Here is a 22242-nt window from a genome sequence, read left to right on the forward strand (position 1 = left end):
GGGGCTACAGGAATCTGGGGCCCACGGGGAGAGTCTGCAGGAGTAAAGACAGAGGCAAAGAAAGCATTCAGCATTTCTGCATTCTTTGTATCCTCTGTCTCCAGGGCACCCACCTCATTCAACAGTGGGTCTATATTGCCTCTTGTGTTGGTTTTATTTGCTATGTATTTGAAGAAGCCCTTTCTATTGTCCTTAACCCGACTAGCAAGATTAATTTCCAAAGAGGCCTTAGTTGTACTAATTGCCTCCCTACATCCTCTAACAACTGTCCTGTATTCCTCCCAAGTGGCCAGCTCCTCTTTCCATAATCCATAGATTCTCCTTTTCCACTTGAGTTTGCCCAGCAGCTCCTTGTTTAACCATGCTGGTCTCCTAGATCCCTTACTTGATTTCCTACTCATTGGGATGCTCTGACCCTGAGCTTGGAAGAAGTGGTCCTTGAATGCTGACGAACTATAATGAGCCCCTTTACCACCTAGTACCTTTTCCCATGAGACTTCCCTTAGCAGTTGATTGAACAGCCCAAAGTTGGCCCTTCGGAAATCCAGAACTGTGGCCTTGCTAGGTATTCTATTCCTCCTACACAGGATCCTAAACTCCACCATCTCATGGTCACTGCAGCCAAGGCTGCCATTGACCATCACCACTTCAACCAGACCCTCCTTGTTGGTGAGTACTAAATCTAGCAGTGCTCCTCTCCTAGTTGGTTTGTCCACCATTTGCATTAAGAAGTTATCATCAATGCACTGGAGGAACCTCCTAGACTGTGAATGATTGGCTGTGTGAGTCTTCCAGCAAATATCGGGGTAGTTAAAATCCCCCATGAGGACTAAGGCATGTAGTCACGAGGCTACTTCCAGTTGCCTGTAGAAAGCCTCATCAACTCCTTCGTCCTGATCAGGAGGTCTATAGTAGACCCCCACAGCTGTATCACCCATATCAGCCTGTCCCTTAATTCGTACCCACAGATATTCCACTTTCTCCTCATCTGCCCCTGGACAGAACTCAATACATTCTAGTCACTCTCTCACATAAAGAGCAACTCCACCACCTCGCTCTGCTGACCTATCTTTCCTAAAAAGGACATAGCCATCCATGACCACATTCCAGTCATGTGAGGTGTCCCACCATGTCTCTGTAATTGCCACCAGATCATAACCTTTAGACGGCACACAGACTTCTAACTCCTCCTGTTTATTCCCCATGCTGCGTGCATTGGTGTACAGGCATTTCAGGGAGCGAGCAGAGCATGCTGATGGCACCCTTGGGAGGTGGGAGGCCTTCTGGTCTTCATTAATAGTAGAACAATGCCTCACTAGTTCAGCTACGACCCCCTCGCACTTTGAATCTAACCTGAAGCTCTGTGAGTTAGCTCTGCTAACTCTTGTCTTAGTACCCTTTTTCACCTGCAGGACAGGGTCTAAACTATCCTTTCCCACACATAAAACAATAGATTGATAGTCCTCCCTAGTCCGCCATCCTTCAAGCCCTAGCATGTTTCTCTTGGGCTTGTCCCTTACAGGCCCAGTTAAATCCCCTCCCCCCTTCATATCTAGTTTAAAGCCCTGTCAATAAGCCCTGCTAACCCCTGCCCCAAAACCCTTTTCCCCCTCTGGGACTGGTGCATCCCACCTGCCAACAGCAAACCAGATGTCTCATGTAGCAGCCCATGATTGAAAAACCCAAAACCCTGCCTTTGGCACCAGTCACGTAGCCATACATTAATCTGCAGACTCTTCCTATTTATCTCTTCACCCTTGCTTGTAACAGGTATAGAGGCAAACACCACTTGCGCTCCAGACCCTTTAACGAGTTGTCCCAGGGCCCTGAAGTCTCTGCCCTCCTTGTAATAATTTCATCACTGCCAACCTGAAAAACCAGCAGTGGATAGTAGTCAGAGGGCTGCACCAGATCAGAGAGTTTCTTTCTAACATCTCTAATCTGAGCCCCAGGTAAGCAGCAGACTTCGCTGTGGGATGGATTTGGTTGACAAATGGGCCCTTCTGTTCCTCTCAGAAGGGAGTCACCCACCACAATTACTCTTCTTTTCTTCTTGTTTGGGGAAGTTCTAAGGCATGGGGGTGAGTGACAAGCCCTAGGTGACTCACTAGATAGATGTACCTCTCCATCTCCATTTACCTGGCCCTGTAGTTCCAAGACCTCATACCTGTTATTCAAGGGCAACTGGGAGGGAGGAAGGGATTGCGAGGGTTTTCGCTTACCTCTCCAAGGAGGGACCTCCTTCCATACATACTTGTCCCTTAAGTTCTCTCCTTCTGTCTGATGGTAGGAGGGAAGGGGATCCATCACTTGTTCAACCACTTCCCTCTGCCCCTGCCTTAGGGTGTGGCTCCACCAATCTATTTCACTTTCGCATTCTCTGATGGCTCTCAACCTTTTAACCTCCTCCCTCAGTTCAACCACCTGCCTGAGCAGATCATTTATTTGTTCACGGCGAACACAAGCAGTGTCACTGGCTCCCTTCAATACAAGTGCTGGGCTCAGGCATTCGCTGCAGCCAGAGACCTGCATGGCTGCATGTCTGCAGGAAGGTCAGTCTGGATACCCAGATTATTACTCACTACCACTTTTGATCATGTTGTAACCATGACCTATCTGGTCAATCGATCCGACTACGTCTCTCCACACAAGCAAGCACTCCTTCCCCTCCTGAGTTCCAGGCAAGTCCTCTTGATGAGGCAGTTATCCCGCTTGCCTGCCCGCACGAACTGCTGCGCAGACTGCCTCGACCTGCTCTGTTCGCCGCACTCCTGGTCGCTGCGCTCCCGGGGCAGGTTTTTAACCACTCGCAGCTGGTGCCACTCCTCCTGGCTCCGCCCCCGGTGAATCAGCTCCTCGGGTAGGCTGAGCTGCCAGCTCCTGGGTAAGTACTGTTGAGGACTTGGGGCTCCCTCCTCAGTGGCTCTTGTCGCTCTGCAGTGAAGCTCCTGGACGCTGATCTCCCCGCTCCGCTCCGGTGTTGCAGGTGTCCTCTCTCCAGCTACTCACCTCAGCAAATGAAGCCATATACACCTTTCTTCTTTTGTTTTGCAGGGAAAGGGTTCTCTCGGTTCATAAGGGCAGGGATGCTGCTCTGTTTAAGTATCTTGTTCCCATAAAATATTCATTTCTCATATTTCCAATAAATTTTTGTGAGTAATTGTCCATCCTCCTTCTCCACTAACTCTATTTCCAAAGGATCCTGGGGAGTGGGTTGGACCTCTTCTGTTTTCTCACCCTTTTTCTCCCACCCCAAATCTTTCTTGCTGAGCGTTAGAGACCCTTTGCAATCTGGGAGTCAGGGTGGGTTTGTTCTTCCATAGCTATCATGTTGAATGAACCACATTAAATACTTAATGCTCCAGAGCACAGAATTAGAACCAATATGAAGCTTAGAAATGTTGATATCCAGTCTTCATAGGAATAATTGGCTGCTATTTTTCTTATGAAACTTCAGCTTCATTGCTTTCACAGATAAGTCATTGTGCACTCTTCCCTCCCTCCCCCCTCACCCTCCCCAAGCAGTCCTACGCAGACTCCATGACATCATTATTAATAGTGACATACAAGTTTCTAAAACAAAGCTAATAAAGTTCATGCTAACAAGCATATGCCAAGCCTACTGATTATCCAAGTAATAAGCCACGGTCTTACGTGAACTGCAGTTTCTAATTTCATATTTGTTTAATATGTGAGTTTTTATATAACTGTATTCCCAAAACAGATCCTAAGATTACCAAAATATTTTTTGCGTGCAGTTTATTTCTTTCCCTGTGCAAGCCTGGTGTTCAGGATCTATGAAATGATACATTGGAAATTGCCAGGAATCTATAATGAAGTTGTTAAGGCAGGTTGCTGTTGAAGGGTCCCAGGACACATTGCTTAACAGGGAAGCAAATGCTCTGTTAAGAGCACTGCCTGTTGTAAGCTTGAGTCAAAATCATGTATTCCCTCTCACAGGTGGAGGTACATATAATAAAACCTATATGTGAACCCACATCTACAGTTAGTTAACCAAATTCTGATCAAACACTTAAAAGACTCAGACACTGAGTTTTGATTGAAAACATTAAGAATTCTCAGAAATATTAGGCAAAATTAATAAAGCTGAACAAAGATATGCCATTTGCTAGAATATACCTGTGATATGAAAGTACAAACTGAGATGACATTTCTTGTCAGGCAGGCACACAGCAGTAGAGGTGCAGGCAAATCCTTGATCTCTAAAGACAGTCATTACCCGTGACATCTTTGTAAATTTTTAAACTTGTCACCCCACAGACACTTAACCTGTGAATTATCAATCAGCCATATGAGCTTAAAATTGTAGGAAGAAGTGTTTGAATGTACATGTGGTTTTTTGTTCTTGGGAATTGTTGCAGAAGTAATTTGGCACCTAAAGAGAGCATTTAATTCTGCTTTTCTTTTTGTAGTCAACACTAGCTTTAACTTCTACTTCTTGCAAACCAAGTTCTTGTATCTGTAAAGCTCCTTCTTAAACAGTTAATGAATCCAACTACATGCAGAGCAGCCATCAGTGAGACTTTCGAGACAAAAAACACCTAACAAAGTATTTTCCCAATGTAACGGTAGAGCAGAGAGGAGTATGGGTTTTGTGTGTGTTCACTGACTTTTGCAGATTTGTCTACAAAATTTTCCCTTGCATTAACACATTTGTGGTAGCATGGCTTATTTTTAATGTGAGATGGATAATTTGCATGGATACAATTGCATATCTTGTTTTGGAAGATGGGAAGCCAATTATATGGGTATCAAGATAATGCAGTCCACATGCACATACATAATTCATTAGGAATGGGGTATCCAGATATTCAGGACTGGTTTTTAAATCCAAGGCAGTAATAATGTATATATAAATTATTTAATTTCCAGCCAAGTAGCCAAAGTTTATCCAGAAAAAGCTTCTTTCAGTGAGTGTGTAGAGGCTGTCCCAGAGAAAATATGGAGGGATCACAGAATACTCAGAAAAAGAACTGAGTCATCACAGAAGAGGATGAGTTTAGGAACAAAATGTCTGCAAATGCTGGTATGATTTTCCTTTTTCAGATACAGTCATAAACAGGAATGCGTTCCCATGCAGGAAACAGCTCTTCCGTAAAAGGGGTCAGGGAACAGAGTGTATTAGGCCAAGGCAGTGGCAGAGCAAACAAAACAAGTACAGCAGCTACTGATTTCCTTCCTCTGTCATGCCACAGTGGAATTTATTGCAGAGCTGCAGAGAAGCAATTACTCTCGTTCTCAACACCATGGTCAGCTCTGATTCAGATAGAGTGTAATGCATGCTCCCATTCTGACAAATGCTTAGATCAAAAGGTATCAACTAGGGAAAATAGATGCAGGCAAGTGAATATATTTGCTATCAAAATACATTTCACTGAGATATTACCAGAAAAAGGGAAGTTCTTTCATGAAAGAAAGCATGATGTTACGAAGTGCTTTACTTTGAAGGAAGTTACATTTTTGTACCTCCAGTTAGCTAATGTTCATGAATCAAGAAGCGCTATGATGTGCAAATCTAAAACTTTACCCCTATCGATTTTACAAGCATTGTCAACAGATGCAGAAGAAGCCCTGCTGTTCATGACATGGTCTCCCACTCAGAGAAAACATACGCAAGCTCCCACAAGAGAAGCAGAGGTGTCACACTTGCCTGGCCAGAGCTTACAGCCAGTGTGAAAAAGGATATGGTTGAGCAGCCCAGAAATAAAAGAGAATCTGCAGCCAAATAGTTCTGAAGTGAAACATTTTGGAGGGAAGCTTCTTGAAGCACAACTTTCCTGAACCTTCTAGGAGCATTAAATACAACAGGATAGGTCAGCCTCTGGGAGGCTTGTGCTTAGATGCAAAAGATGTTTCTGGTGTGTCTCAGCTGCAGCCTGTAATGGTAGGGTGACAGGAGCCAGTCTGAGAGGAGTGGTTGCTTGCCGGAATGTTTGCACCAGCAAAGATCCAGCAGAGGCAGTGCCAAATGGCAAGGATCTCACATTGCTCTTCTACTTGGCACCTGTAGAGCAGATATTGCATCTTCTTAACAATATCTCCCTGCTAGGCAAAGCAACAAAGAAAGGATTGCCACCACATTAACTGGTTAAGGTGAAGCTACTAAAACAAAAAGCGGGTCACTTTAATTAATGCATTAATGTAAACCTCTAAATTGAAATCTTGGTGAAGGGAATTAGAATAACCTCTGGGTGAACTTAGCTGAAGCTATCTGCTGAGCTTCGTATTAAAAACACAAAGTGTGGGTTGTTGTGAGCACAGCTGAGAGTATCTTGAGTGGGAGCACTGCGGAATTGAAGGAAGGATTAAAGGAAACAACACAAATTATTGAAGAAGAGCTTTTGCTTGCTTTTAGCTCCCACTGCATCTTGAGCATTAAATTCCAGATGTTCCAGATGTTTGAAAACCTCAAACATGTCCATCTTCAAACAAAAACCTGTGAGTGATGCTGCCTCTCAGTATGACTGAGGATCCTGATTTAATCAACCAACAAATATGTTCTCAGATAGCTCTGCCACAATTCTCATGCCATTTTACATTTTAATTAAAAACACAACAGCAAAACATCAGAAGCTGTTGCCTCTTGAATAAAATATGGCAACCATGTATTGGAGACTAACAGAAATTGAACTTGGCTGAGAGGTAGGAGTCTGATTTTCTTTGCTAGCTAGACTTTTTCCTTCTAAAGCTGTGCTTATGTCAAAGTAATGGCTATAAGTCTGCAGGCTCTGAAGAGCAGATCTGCATGGAAATAAAGATAGCTTCCACTTCTCGGGATCAGACTGAAAGGTGCAGATGGATACAGAGGATGGCAACTGCATTGAGGTATTTGATGCCAGCTGATAACTGCAATAGCATCCTGCTCCAAAAATGCTGTAGCAGACACTCTGGAGCTGTTTCTTCCTAACCCAGTGCCTATGTATCTTCTTTAAATACTGTGCAGCAGATCAGGCCCCACACATGTCCTGGCAGAGGGTATCAGAAGGGGCTGCTTCCATTTCTGTCATCTGAGCCCTTTCTTCCTTGCCTGTTCCAGAGTTCCTCATCCCAGATCAGTTTGTCTCCAGATGTCAAATGTCTAAAACTCATTAGTCGACATTAGTTCAGCCTTAAACATCTATTAGATGTTCTTTCTCCTGTTCTTAGTCATTGTGGTTTCCCACACCCATCAAGAAAAAAGGCAGCCAGAAAGACTACACTTATTATTAACTCTTCCTCTTCCAATGGAAGGGTAAAGTTAAATACCAATTCAGTATAATCTGGAGAATATAAAAAAACTCCAATTTTTTTCACTTTCTACTGGCCATTTTAAAAGACTGCCATCAGTTTACTTTTTTCTCACTCTACCTAGATAGTGGAAAGACATTCCGCTAGCATTTATGTCTACATCAGTAATGTCAACAAAGCTTTCTGAGGTTTTTGTCATAAGCCATGCTGCACAGCTTATATAGCAGAGCAACAAAGCTGGAATCAAAATGATTCCCAAGTACTATGAAAAAAAAAAGCCTAAGGAGCCAAATAGCATTTTGAAATTATTTTTATTGTTTATATGTTGAGTAGGAATTATGTTATTCTTGTGCCAGTTTGGGGGTTAACAGTGTTTCTTTTTTCTTGTGGGGCTTCATGTTTCAGCAGAGGGCACTGTGACCTTACTTAGAACTCAATCTGTTCATTGGTCCATATGACCATGGAAAAAAACCTATACCACTTTTCCCCAGCAGAAGTCCTTAAATCATAGTGTTATATATGCAGGATTTACTTATTCTCCATTTTAATCACTCTCTCACCATTGTGGCTAAATGACTGGGAGGAAGTGAGAAAAAACACTTCATGGAATTAATACTTTTTTTTTTTTTTAATCTTACCTTTCTGCAGGGGAAAACTAGCTAAACGGAGGCTTGAACTTTTTTCCTCTAGGGTAACATATTTTTTCCAAAGTACAGCCTGTGGCATAGGCATTTTAACAAAGACTTCACAGTTCCTGCTATATCAGAGGATAACAAAAAAACACCCTTCAATACTTCCAGTCCTCACTGATCTGTACAAGTCACTGAAGCACAACTGCTGTTCCATGTGTTACCCACAACGGGCAAAAAACAAACCCACCTCCACTCTAATTAAAACTGGGGAAGTCCAGAACAGACTGTAAAATTGGCATTGCTGCTTTCCTCTGAGAGCTGAGCCATTGATACCAGCTTCAGACAGACCCTGGTTTCCCTTTGGTCTCAGCTTTTGAATTTCAGCACCAGCACACTGGCTTCAGAGGCTTGTTCTGCTGAGTGAGTATGTAGGCACTAGGAATTTGCTAAAAAGAGGAAGAAGTCAAGGGAAAAAGAGGAGGAAGAGCGTCTCACTCTGCTTCCTCCTCACCAGGCTGGGACGTTAATGCCAGCTTGCTCTGCTGTGAGGCATTCATAATGAACATCTCACAACTACTAGGGGAGGCACAGTTAGGAGTAGCAGAGGAGGCATGAGATGGTTCCCTGTGGTGCAGTGCGGCCATGAGCATCAGACACCACTAGCCAGCAGCATGCCCCGTCTCTAACCAAAGTTATACTAGTCGCTGCATGTCTGGTATCGAGGAGCTGTCTGTGGGACTTCATCCACTTAGTTAAACAATGTGAGCTGAACAACTCCTGTGTGAATAGGAAGCAGAGGTTTTGCTGCCAGTTACACTTGTACTGATTCAATCTATTCAGCTGCTACACAGAATGTGGCAGTAAAAGGACAGTAACGGAAAGAGATCTGTCATGTGAGTCCGTTTAAATAGCTGATATTCCCAAAAAGATAAATCAGTAATTCTTTCAGATGTGTTTGCATGTATCTGTAGCTATTAACAGTGAAAACGTGAGGTCAGGATAAAGAAATCAGATTAATACTGGCTCGTAGCACCATCCTTTTTTTTTTTTTTTTGCATTGAGTGGATTAAATGCAAAACTTTCAACTTCTATTTTATGGAAAAGTGGTATTTGTATTATTCCTCACAAGCTAGGAATGCTTATTTAAGGTGTCTCTGTTTATTTTTTATGGTAGTATACATCTGAGGAAAAACAATTTGTTTTTTGAGAATGACTTCTTTTTTCCCTCCTTTTCTGGGATCAATCATGTTGGGTTTGCAAAGCAGAAATACTAACACCAGTCACTTGTGCTTTAGAGTGAAGGATCATAATAGTATGTTCTAAGGATTGCTGTGATGCTATTTTTTTGTGACCTGAGACCCATTCTGTGTTGTTGACCTGCTGTTGTTGGTTGTGATTCATTATATGAAGCTTGTATCAAAAGACCTCTGGGAACATGAGGATCCTTGTGGTTTCCAGGCTTCTAATGCCAATGCTAGATAAAGGTAATACAAAAAAGGGAAATTCCTGGGCAACATGGTAGAGTCCTGTCACACTGGAGTCAGATGTCTTGAGAGTTACTTCTAACCCCATAGGAATGCAACATACCTGAGAAGCACAATAGTTACGTGTAGTTTGTAGCCAAAAGTTGGTGGCAAAATTGCCCACCACCTTGTTGACAGGTTATCCTACCAGAAGTTGTCAACAGGCTCCTTCTAATAAGACAAGTGTTTCTTCACAACATATTAGATAACAGATGTACCTGTGCACAAAAGCCTTATGCCATACAACACTACTCACTGTTACTATTTCACCCACTGCAGCCACAGAAGAGTTGCAGCAGTTCAGACATATACAAAGAAATCCTACCTACTACACTGCCTTTTACTAGCCACTGCCAGGACTGTATAAAATGGGAGGCATGGAAAACAAGGTTACATGTTTAATTTTTATGTTTTAAATGATTTAACATTGTGGTAAGAAGGAGGAAAAGAGACATTCGGTGCACCTGTACTGGCTTGAAAAGGAACAGGTAGTGACCATAGCAATGCAAATAAACAGTGGCATAAAACCTTCCCTTCATGTGAAAACGGAGTTTGCATAGCCAAATTGTCATTTATATCTGTGGGTTTAAAACATACCCTTTTGGTTGGGTGATAATAATTTGTAGCAAGCCCATGGCAACAGAAATGACTTAGAACTCCAGGCTGGCAGTGTGAATAGCATTTTGATCATATAAAGTCATCACTCACATTTCCTGTGGGTTTGGTTGCACGTTGCACCCATGAAAACACAGCTGTGCCCTGTCAGGCTTCAGCAGACTGCATTAGAAGTTGGTTTGGTGTAATGGCATTTCACAGGGGAGTGTCCAAGAGGAAGAAGTGGTCTGAAAGGGAACAACGGTGAAGGTGAGCAGCTGTGGTGCAGAGCAGGTGATGGTGACACGTGCAACATGTATGCAAGGCTAGGTGGCCCATCTGCTGCAGGAGGGGTTATGGGGTGCTGCAAACAGGAGCCTAAGGAAACGCAGCAGTGGCCATGGATGACTGGGGCTGGCAGTGGAGCTGGGTCTCCCAGGACCAGAACAGGATGCCCAGGTGGCCCCTGGGCAGGAGCACACTGCATTTGAGCAAACATCCATGAAACCTCCCCTCAGCCACACGGCTGCCACACTTCTGCAGCAGCCATTGGCAGACAAAGGAGCAGTGAACTCTCACAGGGCAGAAGAGAGGGCAAGGAGACTAGGATGTGGATGTCAAGAAAGAGAAAAACTATTTGGTTCATCTTTTGTTCTCAATCAGCTCCCTTCCTCTGCCCCCTCTTCATTTCTTTACATGCTCCTCCTGCAGAGGCAGCATCTTTCCTGCATCCGTATAAATTACACTAATTATGCTGATAACTCTGAATATACTAATTTATTTAAATCATTAATTCTATTTGATCATTTCCTTGCAAATAATTTAATTGACTCATTTGGGTCTTAATGTTCTTCCCTTTACAAATATTGCAGATTCTGTGATCATGGCTAGGTTTTGATTTGAAAGTGGTACAAAGGTGTTATTAGGTGGTGATTATTTATGCTGTAGTCACTTATGCCTAATTTTAGATCTGAGAGCTGTGAAAGTTATTCCCCCTCACACTTACCATTGGTTGAGGTATTTCATTTTAATTTCTGCACAAGTCCACCAATTCTCACCAATTTCTTTCTAGTATGCCTGTTCTCCTTCTCCCAATCTTTAGTATAGTTCTGCAGACTTTTGGTTAGCCCACTCAGCAGCAGTTTTCATAACAGATTTTGTAACATCTGCTGTTGTGTACACACACCAAGTCTAGGTTTTAGTAGCTCTCTGTATGACAATAAATACATGTCATTGTGTAACACAAAGGGAGCCAGCTGAAAATTGTATATCTGTTTTCTAAATGCTGAAATTTTAGCAATTATTTGGAAGCCCTTCATCTTGTGATTTGATGTGATTTAATTCTCCAGGCAGGGGCTTGCTTTTCAAGCTACGTGGGGTGCAAGATGACCAAGACCTTATGAAAATTTCTTGAATATGGACACTGGTTAAAGACAATAGTCTTCTCTGTGCTAAGGTTCAGAAACCTTGACCTGAAAAGGTGGCATGGTAAGGAGCGTAAAATCTTGAGTCAGCCCAACAGCAGCTGCTTACAAAAGCATGTCATTCAAACTCATTAGTTTACAATCTAAGCACATGTTTAACCCAGCAGGAAACACTGTATTATAAATGCTCTTGTACGCAGTACAGAGCCAAGAGCAGCAGACTATGTTTACCTCAAGACCAAGCTTTGTTATCCTGCAATGCTGATGTGTGAAGATCTCCAGGCATATTCATATAGAATCATAGATTATCTCAAGTTGGAATGGACCCATAAGGTTCATCAAGTCCAACTCCCTGTTCCTTGCAGCACTACCTGAAACCAGACCGTATGAGTCAGAGCATTGCCCTTATGCTTCATGAACTCTGACAGGGTTGGTGCTGTGACGACTTCCCTGGGGACCCTGTACCAGTGACCCCAGCAGCTTACTACAGTCAGGCTCTGATGAAGTAGTAGCATTTTGAAAAGAGCCTGTCTGTGGGAAAGGTATCCATATTGGCATGTGCTGCTTTGTAACAACTCCACTTCTCTATTAGGTGTTCCTGCTTTGCAACTGCTGGTTTCATATTGCAGCAAAAAATGGTTGCTTTTACGAGAGCTGTTAGACAGTTATTACAATACAAATATTTTAAACATGTTATTTTCTCTAGCAAGATGTACTGTTCAGATACTGAGATACTGTCCACAAGACAGTAAAAAAAGATGCAAATGGATAGATCTTTAAATATACTAATACTTAGGGGATCTTGCTGGTATCTTTGGCTCTCAGTGTTCACAGACAGTATACACTACAGCTGCTCTTTTGGGCCCCCATTTTCTTAAATTGAAGTGTCATGGGATTGATTAAATTCTCTTCCTTACATGGGAGATTATCACGTAACAGCTTCTGTATTCAAATGGTGATTTCATCCCCTTTGTTGGTGCAGAAGACTTTTTTTTATCACATCCCATATTGATAAGGAAACTTCCTTTTCTGAAAATAAACCTTTCTGTCACGTAGCTCTTCATCAAGTACATAAGATTCAAATGGAGATTTTGTGGAAAAAATGTTTTGAAGCAAGATCTAGTTTTTCATCAAATAGTTCAAGCTATCCAAGTTAACCATGCATATCACTATTCAACTTCCCCTGTCTATGCTGGACTTCATAAGTAACTGAATTTTTCTTATCACAATTTATTTCTGTGGAACTTATGGAATGAATAGTTTTTCCTTTTTCTCTCCTTTGTTTTCATTCTTGTCTCCATAGTGTTTATCTTTTATTTTTGTTGTTCCTTTCTTCTTGTTTTGAAAAAGTGGCATAGTCACAAAATAGGCTTGTACAGAAGAGCCATTCTATGCCTAAAACCTCACCTACAGACAAAGATGTTAGATTGCAGATCATGAAGGTATTTATGACAGATAAGTATGGTAAAGGAGAACTAGTCATCCTGTGCTAGAATTCTGTTAATCAGCTAATCTGATCTACTCAACTACAGAACTTGTGGAAGCCACTGCTTTGATATTTGAACAAGGGAAATTATGTATCTCAATCCAGAAGCATTTATAGGCTGTGTACCCTTTGCTCCTTACTGTTTACATGAATGCCAGAGACAGACAGCTCTGTGGGTTTTCATGGTAGTGACCCCAGAGCCATTGCCTTTTTTTTTCTGACACTGGTATTGCTTTGCTGTTCATCACCTTCAGCACGCTTACTTGCAACCCCACAGCTGCTTTCTGTTCACAGCTCTCTACCCTTTCACCCCCGCTGTGGGGACAGCATTTTCCAGAGCCCCCAGTGCACTGTTTTTCCCATATTGTTCCCACACTGCTGTTGATAAACTGTTGATCTCATGCTTTTGCACATGCCCATCCCCGTTCTATTGTTGAGGCAGGCTCTCATGGGAAGCAGTTGCTGATGGATGAGATTCATTCTCTCCTTTCCCTATCCTGCAGCTGCAGCACTGGCTTTCATTTGGAGACCCAGTAAGGCTCCTGCGCAAAGCTCAACAGCCAGCCAGGCACACAACACCTGCCCACACCAGAGCATGCTTCTGCCAGTGGTAGGGCAGCACAGGTGCCAGCAGCCAGCAGGGACTTCAAAGAGGTCTTGATGAAAACCTGTAGTGTTGCTATGGGAAACTGTTTTGAGGTATATCATCTGCTGCATGAGAAAAAACACTTCACCTTGGAGGATGTTCCTCCAGGGACACCCAATACTTTTATCTCTCCCACTCCCCTCATTTTTGCCTAATTTTTTTCTCTGTAAATTTTCTTTTCTCTGTAAATGTAATCTTTTTTCTCTATAAACGGCCTTTTTTACCCTCAGAGTTGATAAATGTCACCAGCTACAGACCCTGACCACACCTTGTTGTGCATGGAAAACTTTCCCAACCTATTTTTTACAATAACTTTCTCCCACTGCTGTGAATTTTTGTGAAGAACATTTTTGTGAGAGGCCTTACTTAAATTTTATAAGAATTGTTATATATGTTATATTTGTGTAGCATGCTTAGCAGTCCTGACCCTGGAAAAGAAATAAAGGGTTTTAAAGTAAAATAAGCCACATCAGTGTGAAAGCTGTCACATTCAAACTTTCTATCTCATTAAACGACATGCTGTGCTGCTGCAACCAGTGTCTAGATTTAGCAGGTTAGCCTTGTAGTAATGCTTCAGCAATCTGTCCTGTTAGGGACCACAGATGCAGCCATCTTATCCACCCCTTCATTTTCCTGTCTACCTCTTAGAGTGCTTCAGCGATGAAGGCGCAAAGAGATCATACAACTTCTCATTAACAGCCTGACTGAAAATCGGAGTTTTTCCTCTATGTCTTCCACTAAAGATTCAAATGTTTTTCTCTGGTCATATTCTGCTCTTCCCTTTCATTACTGATTACACTCAGGAAAGAAAACTGTGCTCCCTGTAAGACTTTTGCTCCATTTTGAAGCCTGTCTTAGCATAATAGTTTCCTGTGACTTGGCATATCACACATTCATGCATCAGCTTAAAAAACACAAACTAGTGAGCTTCAAGATGTTCTGCAATGGTGCATGCCAGACTCTTGTAAGAAAAATATTTGATGACAAATGCAAAAATATTGGTTGAGATACACTTCTTTCATGACTCTTTCCATTTGTGAAGACTTTTGCAAAGGTGAAATAGTTTGATTGACAAAGGGCATGCTTACATGGGCACACTGAAATCGCATGTAAAGCTGTGATGCAGCACTACCACATTTGACAACTGATACAAAAGTTTTTGCTGCTTTCACAGTAGAAACTCATGCCCAGCTTTACTGTGTTTTGCACTCTCTAAGTTTATGTTGACATGTTAGAAAGACAAGTTTGAGGTAAGAGGGATCTCCAGTCCTTTTATATGCTGTTATGTCCACTGAAATCTTCTTGGCTTTAAGAAAAGAAGATAAGGAAACATCTTAGTGCTGTCTATCACTACTTAGTTGCCCAGTTGGAGAAATTCCCACAAGATATTAGGAAAAATCTTTCTGTAGGGGTGGTCTGGGGTCAAGTTCCACGGGTGTCTCCATGCCATCTCCATCCTTAAAGCTATTACAGCTATAATAAATCCTGAGCAAGCTAGCTGTGACTGAGCAAAGGGCTAGACTGGAGACATCCAGCCTCTCAGCTTCTGTTCTGTAATTACATCAGTCTCCTGTTTCCTCTTCACCAGGCTGAACCAACACTCCTCCCTCAGGTTCTCATTGCATGCCAGGTGCTCCTGCCCTGTAACCTCATCAGTGACCTCCACTGCTCCTTTATGGACGTCTCTCTAGTGCTGGGGAGCCTCAGGCTCTCCTCCCTCAGCTTGATGCCTGTGGTCCTGCTAAAGCTGCCCAGTATGTGCTTGGCCTTTACTGGAACAATTAATCTCAATACCACCTGCCTACCTCCCAGGATGCTAAATATGCAGCACTTTCATTTGTACTGGTGAAAACTGCTGCTGTTCAACAATAAAAAGTAATTCTGGCTTGAATTTTGGAAGGCACTGCTTGATTTCTTTTGTTTGGATTATAACACCACGGTTTTATTAAATGAAAATATGCACACACACATGTACAACACATACATTTATGTCTGACTATTTAGTCTTTTATACTCAAGTACCAACATATGCCTTAACAGTACTGCAGGTGCAGCTATGGAAACCCTTTGAAAACTTGGCACCTTGTGCTGAAATTACTGAACTAGACAATCTAAACATGTTTGTATTGCAGAATACTTAAACTATACAGCTCAATGCAGTATCCTGGTTAAGTCTTACAGCTATTTTAAATGCTCATAAAATAATTCGAGACCTCGTGTGAGGACAGCAGTGTAGCATACGCATGATAGTCTCCATTTAGCCTGACCTTAAAATAGATTTGAAACTTTTATCTCGGCAAAATCAGTAGAGACGCATATTCAAGGATGGAAGTATAATGCAAAATTTTGCAAACTGTTTTCTCTAATTGTTTTTTAATGGCAGGGATTACTATCTTGCATGTGACTTGTAGAACATTTCACTGAATTAAAGTCATCAAATGAGGCTTGTAGGTGTCACTAACTCTTATGTGAACCCAAATATGTGGTATAAAGCTGAAGTATAAACATAAAATCAGAGTTATATTAACAGTCCAATTCCTCTATGGATAAACTTTCTTGATTTGTTTTGGCTTATTTTTCTCTTTCTTTGAAAGAAATTCAACACCTCCTGGAAAGCTGCATGGACTGTTTCTCAATTAGCATCCACTGCCTCATAATAATTTTACTGTAATATACTGATAATCACAACAGCATCTTACATACAAAAAATAAGTTTTATTTTCCTGAAGATAACAACTATAAGAAAGTAAATGGCAGAAATAGTGCAACCGCAGAAATAGTGCAACCATGGTAGTCTAGGTATGTGAGTGAAGCAAAGCCTGTGGACACTGGTGTTTTGGGGGAGGGAGAACATAAGCTCTCAGGAGCATAGTCCTGCTTGGAGTCAATCTGAGAGTGAATCTGCAAGCTCTGTTTCAGAAAAGTTTTGGTTACCTGGAGAGTGAAAGTTCCCTTCCTTGAAGATACTCTTTGAATATGAAAGCATGCAGTTTCCTTTGTGTTTCTTAAAGAAACAGTGTCCCATGTGTTTTGCTACCTTGTATTCTGTCTAGACTGCAAGAATTTTAAATAGAATGTTCTTCTAGGCCCTTCTAGCCTGTTTTATTTTACTTCCGTTTTGTACTTTCATTTATTTTAAACTAAATTCAATTTAACTTCATTTAATTTAATCTAATTTAATTTAATTTTACTTTTAATGTTAACCATGGTGCTTTCCCTTTGTCTTAAGGTATAAGTTTGCTCATTTTAGGTCTGAACCTGGTAGTCTTGCCTGTGTAGCACCTTCATGGGGAACTTTGCTAGCTGCTCATCTCTCTGTCACTGCCTGATTCCTCATTTTCCCATTGCTCTATTTGGTCCAAATCCTGTCTTCTCCTATCTATGGCAGCAGTTCCCAGTGATACTACTAACCCCTCATCCCAGTCTGTGTCATCCCTGCTGAGCTGGACCCTGTTCCAGAGCCCCAGGCCCTCCATGGCTACTGCTCATCTCCTCCAAGGCCCTATGGCACAGTCTGCACTTCTTCACACTGCACCCACATCACTTGCACACACTTCTTGATGAAGGTTTGTTTTTTGTATGGCTCCAGAGGTTTGGTCTGATTCCTGTGTCTAGTCTGATTCCTGAGTCTGGCCTTTCCACCGGGCATACCCAGGAGTTTTTTTATTTCACTTCTTAGATCTGGTTTGTTGTTAAGTCATTTAACATCTTACATCACTTTATGGATTGTAGGAGAATAGATCAATTTTTTTTTTTTGGGGGGGGGGGGGGCGAGGGGAGGGGGAGGAGAAGTAAAAAAAAAAGAAAACAAAAGCAATGAAAAAGTACCATTTTGCAAACAAAATGAGTATGAAAGAGAAACATCCAAAGAGAAAGGCCTGATACATTTCTCTATGCATTAAAACATTTCCAGATTTACAGTGTTTTTACACAGACTATTCTGTGGCAGATCCTTATTGCGGATCAAACTTTTTTCCTTTTCTGTAAAGTGATTTTTGATGCAAAAAGCTTTGCAGAACACCTTTTCACCAACACAATCTAGTTTTCTCTTCTGTGGTTTATTTTACATTAGCTGCAGTGCCAGCAGTGTCTTCTAGCCTGTGACTAGACCCTGGAGGAGGCTGAACAGTTTCCAAACTGTAATTAGACCTCACTCTTTTTTAATCATTTAATCAGAAGAACCCACAAATGTAAAAGAAATTGTCTAAATATTTATATACACAACAGAATCATGATACAGCTGATCTCTCATCATACTGGTTTACTCTCAGATTTGTACTACTAGAGGGCACAAACATGAGAGCAATAGACCATGAACTCACAGAGTCCACATAATATGACATACTGTTAAAAAAATGACAATGATTTTCATAGCCTTTATTAGCATGTATGCAGAGTGAATCAGACAGCTTCCACTCAAGCACAAACTCTTTTCCAAGTCTTCTGTAGCCATAAAGTATTTCTTCTGTGGGAGGGAATGCAAAATTGATTGACTCTGAGCAGATATAGTTAAGTACATGTAACTAGTGTATAGAACAGAATTAAGATTGAGAGGTTATTAAATAGTTATAAAGGGCTCATTCTTTTATTCTTAAATGCTTGCTTGAACAGACTGAGTAACAGCTTAACTTGTTAAGGAATCTATTATTAACTAGGTTGTTCCATCTATCTCCAAATATTAATATGGAAAAAAAACCATTAATATTTTGGATGTAAAGTATTCTCTCATTTCTGAGATTAAGAAACATTGCCCTGAGAACAGATAAGCAATAAGACGTCTGCAATCTAGGATTATTTGGGATATGTCCCCACCCTGGCCAATGCCAGCCCTGCACACTGGTGGTAGGTTAAGACAGCAGCATTTCTTGTCTCTGCCATGGATGGTAACATCCTTCTCCCACTAAATGGCAACCTATAGAGTTTGAAAATGCTGTGATATCTTTCTAGAAGTCTGAATGTCAGAGTCTACATGTGAGTGCTGTGAAAAATCCACATGCCACCTGGCTGGCTCCTTAAATTTTAGTTCAGACTCCTCTCTGCTTGAAGGATTTTAAATGTGTTGCCAAAACAAGATAAGAATCAGTTTGTGAATGACTTTCTAATCCTAAAAGAATTGAAAAAAGTAAAAAGGCTTTGAGTCACTCAATTTACCTGCCCAAGGGATTGTATTTCCTGCCAATTATACAGTTGGGAAAATTAAGTACATGAGCTGTACAAAGGTCTGGTTCTGTTCAGAAGTGATAACAGAAGTTAACTTTCCAGGGTCAAAGGGGAGACCTCCCCAGATAAGTTTTCTTGACCAACACCAGCTATTTGCTTTGCAATCTTTTAATATACACATTTTGTTTGAAGAATTTAAAATTACTTTATAAAGAAACACTACTCCCATGTTAGTGCTGAGGAAAACCAAAAAAATCCTTCCCGTAGTCACAAAGTGCATCAGCAGTACAGACCTTAGTGACAGTTAAGTCTTGTGCACCTCTTCTCCAGCTGAAAGCACTGTGAATTTACGGAAATCCTGTCTTTAGGAAAAATACTCGTGCAAGTGAAATTTCAAACTGCCTCAAGAAATTACGTACTTTTTAAAATTATTTTTAAAATTCTCATTACCTAGTTCCCTTTATACAAGATAAAATTCCCAATACAAAGTGGAGCACCCAAGTTTTCTCATTAGTCAAGCAGCTCAAGATATCAAGCATTTCCAACCTCTTTTTAAAAGTGTTTTGCATTATGTATAATCCACCAGACTACCATCTTGATCCTTCTAATTTCCTAGTGTATTACTTTAATTATTTTGTTTGCTCTCTCTGATAATATCAAAATCAAGCCTTGTTCAGACAATCCTTCGTGATGGAGAAGGAGAGTTTATATTTGATATTGGCATACAGAATGCAAAATGATGTCTATATAAATAATTGGTTCAGTTATTGTATTTTTATGGGGAGCAAGTTTTGCAGTAAATGTCCTATAATACATGAAATGCAGTTGAAGTACATTTTGTGATTTAGTTTCTACAATACGGGCACTCTGTTCTACATGTTTACAAACATACCAAAGATAACAGTCTTTAGGGCGTATAAATTACATATCTTATTTACAATTCTGTATCCAAATAAGTAATTCTTAATCCACCTTTCCTAAATGTGTAGCTATTACTGCCCTTCACTTCACTGATGGCCAACAGGAAACAGAGAAGTGTGTAGTGATTTTCTCCATAAAACACAAACTTAGGTTTCTCACAGACTGAAGATGGGAATTCTGAATCCCAGACCATAGAATACTCTTCAGCAGTATGCACTGTGCTGTGTCTCCAGACTAATTCTTCTGCAGTAATACAAACTCATAGGACTTTGCTCTGTAGGCATTCCCTTCCCATATGGTGGTATAAATATATTGTTGGAGAAACAGTTCAGCTGATACTAGATAAGGGAGAATCCAGGCTCTCTGGCTGTGGGGGGTGGCTGGTGCCTTGCAGCAGTGAACCCGAGCTCTTCTCTGATCTTTCACACTCACCCGTGGCTCTGAGCACAACCAGCCTTGGGCAAGGCTCCTAGGAAAACAGAGGGAACACAGTTCGGCTGGTCTACACATGGATTTGGGGATATGTTTATGTTGATTTAGAAAGGTTTGTAGCTCTTTGGCTTGCATCAGTGAATTTATATTATCATCATGTGGCTTTCAAACACAATGGGTGATTGTTAAGATTCTCTGTAGGAAAATAAAATAAGGAACATTGGCTAGCTAAAGAATTCCTTCTGCCTGCTGTTCTTCTGTTTGCCTAAGATTGCTGCAACTTTTTATGAAAAAGGACACACCTTTAAAGTAAATCTCAGCTGGAATATTTTCACTAACCTTAAAGAAAGGAAGGGACACTGTGGCAGCCTGGAGTTTTCACTGAAACTAACACAGGTGCAAGCATGTGTTGAGGGAAAGGCAATTTAAGGCCATGTATGGAAGAAGTACTCTGTATTTAATCAATCTATCAGTTTCTTTCATGGAGGTCAGAAAAAAAGATTCATGAAAGTATTTCTCTTTGCCATACTTCTGGTTTGGTTTTGTTTGTTGTTGTTGGGGAGGGAGGAGGTTGTTTTTATTTATTTTATTTTATTTTATTTTTAATAAGGAGAAATTTCAGGTCAGAATAGACACTAGGGTTCTGTTGTTTAGATAGCTAAGAAAGTTGAGGAAGCTTAAAGATGACCCAAAGTTATCAGCATTCCCCAGCTGTCAGCCAGCAGTGCAGATAAAACAATTGAATGTCAGTAATACAATGCTGGGTTTTAAAACCATAATAAAGCCTTGATCTTTCAGCACATCTGCTACAAATTTTCTCCATGTCATCCCAAAGTGTTCAGAAGTAGGATAGAGAGCTTCCTCCCTCCTGGTAAAGAGTGAATGCTGTGCAGAGATTGTGAGATGTCATGCTGGAGTGGCTTGACAGACAAGCCAAAGATACAGAGGTGGGGAAAGACATACATGAATGTTGGTATGATTTTCTTTGAACTGGAGAAATTAGACTGTCTAGATGGGATGTAATCTAAGTGTGAAAAAACTCAAAAATCCTTCTCACTTTTCTGCCCATAACATCACCAACACGTTTGCCACCCCCATGAAGACTGGTGGGTTAATAACTTTTATAAAATTATATTACTGTAAAACAAAAGAAAACAACAACACCAACAAAGTTGTTGCTTGTATTAATTCAAGATTATACTTGAGGGTACCTCTTGTTTAAGTTTGAAACTCTCCAAAAATTAGCTGTAATTCTACGTCTCAGCTCTCTGGACAGCCTTTTCTCCATAAAAGCCTGTCCGATTAGCACTTGCCTTTTAAAGTAGGGATTACTTTGTTTTTGCCATTTCTTCAGTGTGCACCTACACCTACACTACCTCATGTGAGCCCCATTTTTCTCTGTGTAGTCACCTTGAGCAGTCAGCTGGAAATAATTCAATATTTTAAACTTTGGAAATAAAATGGATTTCAACTAGATTATTTTACAGTTAATTTTTTCATAAAGCTTTAGAGGTCAAAAGATAGTATCTTTTGGCTCAGAGCCTGGCCAGTAGTTGCCTTCAAGACTTATTTTAGAACTGCAAAGATAGATAAAAGATTAGTTCATATCTGAATTAGTTTCTGTTTTGCTGATAGGTAATTGAAATGTGCTCTTCCTTGACTGGGGTTTTGCTTTTTGTTTTTCATTAAGGATATGAGCTACATGCCAGTTGCAAACAGAGGTTTAATGTTACAGTAGAAGTTTCTGAGCAAAAACTGTGTTTCAGCTTTCTGGCTCCATAGAAAAGCCAACATCACATCTTAAAATTATTGTAACTGAAAGGTATTATTCTGCTTAACTATAACAGGAAATTTTTTTTTCATTATCTTCAATTGTAGTTACAATTGCCAACTATCCCTGTAACATTTAACTCATAAAAACATCTTTCTGTGTGCAATCATACTTTATACAGCATCAAATGACTTACCTGTATTCACGTAACTTGACATAGATTTATCTTGTGTTTCTTGTGTGTTTTTTAACATTCAAGAGTTTTCCTAGAACGGTCTCCATCATGTGGAAAGTACTGCTGAATTTGAGGCTTGCTTTCCAGAATCATCCATTTGGCTTTCCAGAATTATCAAGACAGCTCACCACAAGGACAGGAAACTGTGATTTGAACAAACAGGGTATAAT

Source organism: Melopsittacus undulatus, chromosome Z (genome assembly GCF_012275295.1).
Source record: "Melopsittacus undulatus isolate bMelUnd1 chromosome Z, bMelUnd1.mat.Z, whole genome shotgun sequence".
Classification (NCBI taxonomy): Eukaryota; Metazoa; Chordata; class Aves; order Psittaciformes; family Psittaculidae; genus Melopsittacus; species Melopsittacus undulatus.